Source organism: Malania oleifera, chromosome 1 (genome assembly GCF_029873635.1).
Source record: "Malania oleifera isolate guangnan ecotype guangnan chromosome 1, ASM2987363v1, whole genome shotgun sequence".
Taxonomy (NCBI): Eukaryota; Viridiplantae; Streptophyta; class Magnoliopsida; order Santalales; family Ximeniaceae; genus Malania; species Malania oleifera.
Genome location: NC_080417.1, coordinates 4,168,869 through 4,170,657, shown reverse-complemented (window position 1 = coordinate 4,170,657; position 1,789 = coordinate 4,168,869). Strand labels below are relative to the sequence as shown.

The window sequence follows — 1,789 nt, the reverse complement described above, 5'->3', positions numbered from 1 at the left end:
TATACTAAAGAAACTCCAGTTTAACCCTAGCTCCATTTAACTCTACAAATAGCAGAGGGAAAAACTAGAGACTAATCAGTCAGTTACCATTAGATCTGCTCAAAACAAACCATTTACTCATGCTAACATGAGTATTGTTGCTTAGGATTTTTCTTTTCTGGATATTGCTTAGATCAGTTTCTAATAAACGTACGGACTTCACATAGGAAAAAATGATAGCTGTTCAACAGAAAATCGAAAAATAAATCCCATGATCGTATCATTGAAACTGCATTTGATGGAAGATTTTGGGTTAACAGGTGTTCTTGCAGAGGTCTTTGGACAATTATGTTGAGCAGCAACCATTAAGCAAAGAAAAATTACTTCCAATGTGAAGCAAACCATGAGTAAAAGTATCTAAATTATTTGAGTAGGGCATTGTATTTTGAACTCTTCTCAAGATGAAGCCACACACATAGCCAACAAATAATCCAATATTCCGTCATAGTTAAAGAACAACATAAGCAGCATTCTTTGGAACCAAAATTGATCCATGACAAGGTAAGCACCATATGTAATCTAAGAAGGAAAAAAAGAAATCTAAAAAATAACTAATTAAGATGCCCAGGAATTGAAAATGCCCTCCTCTCTTGGATTCCACAGTGAGGAGAAATAGACAAATCATACCTGACGCTCTGACTGAAAAATACCATGTTCAAATACCAGCCACAAACATATTATGGATAACCTGCAAGCAAACGAAGATGGCATCATCAAATCACATTTTGCCCAGAATCTTCCGTGCCTGAATTCCTGAAGTTGTTGATACTAAAAACATCAAATTTATTATGGGTGTGCAAGAAGAAGAAGAAGAAGAAGAGTTGAGAAGAGGGGATTAACACTTACAAAAATCCAAAGAAACAAACAAAATAGCAGGTAGATATTTCATTCATTTATTAAGTACACACAGAACCATCAAAATTACCAGAGCGAGCATAAATCTCAGGAACCCACCGGCACTTGGTCACGACCTCAAAAAAGTTTTCCCTCCATAAGTCTCCCTTTCATTTGAAGTAAGCATCAGTCATCAACAGTAAGTGAATAAAAGAAGAGAGAGGAAAAGGTTAAAGCGTCTCCTTGCCCACGTCCATTATTCAGAGCAGCCGCCGGCGACCAAAAAGGTACAAACACGGCTGATCCGATCATAGGAATTCATTCTTCCTCAACCCTTTCTCCTTAATCGGAGAATATTGAAGTGGGTCGGAGCTATGTCTTTATACAAATGGGGATTTACTTTTCTTTGTTCGGCAGAAAGTGGGATTGAGCTGCAAGCAGGATAAAATTTTAGAGAAGTAATGAGATTGGAATTGACGAGATTCGAAGTTTGATGGTGCCATGCTGTGTCCATGGTGGGGTATATTTTCTATTGAAGGGGGACAAGATTCAACGACAAAAACGATGTCGTTTCTAATTATAATCATTATGAAGAAATTACTTTATTTATTTCATTTATTTTGAGAAATTACTCAAAACCCTTCTAAAAAATAAGGTAATTTTATTATGACTGTTAAATTTTATAAAATTATATTAAATTACAGTCTCATTAAGTTTCATTTACAAAAAATGTAGAAAAATCAAAATTTCTACACAATCAATTAATTAAACTAGAATATTAATTAGTTTGATTTGTTGGGGGTTGTCCCACATCTGTTGTGGAAGTGGTTTGGTGATCAGTTATTAAATGTGAGGGAAAGTCTCACCCTATGAGCTAACTTTTGGGGTTGAGAAGACTCAAGACACTTAACACTGG

The 1,789-nt window shown here is 35.4% G+C and overlaps 1 long non-coding RNA gene across 1 annotated transcript; it reads right to left on the bottom strand.

Annotated features, from left to right (window-relative positions):
• Window positions 1-455: 455 nt before the first annotated feature.
• On the bottom strand, window positions 456-1,385 carry LOC131146740 (uncharacterized). The gene is made up of 2 exons (XR_009134450.1): window positions 965-1,385; window positions 456-727 (listed from the first exon to the last, which is right to left on the bottom strand). It is a non-coding gene; the product is annotated as an uncharacterized LOC131146740 (long non-coding RNA).
• Window positions 1,386-1,789: the final 404 nt, after the last annotated feature.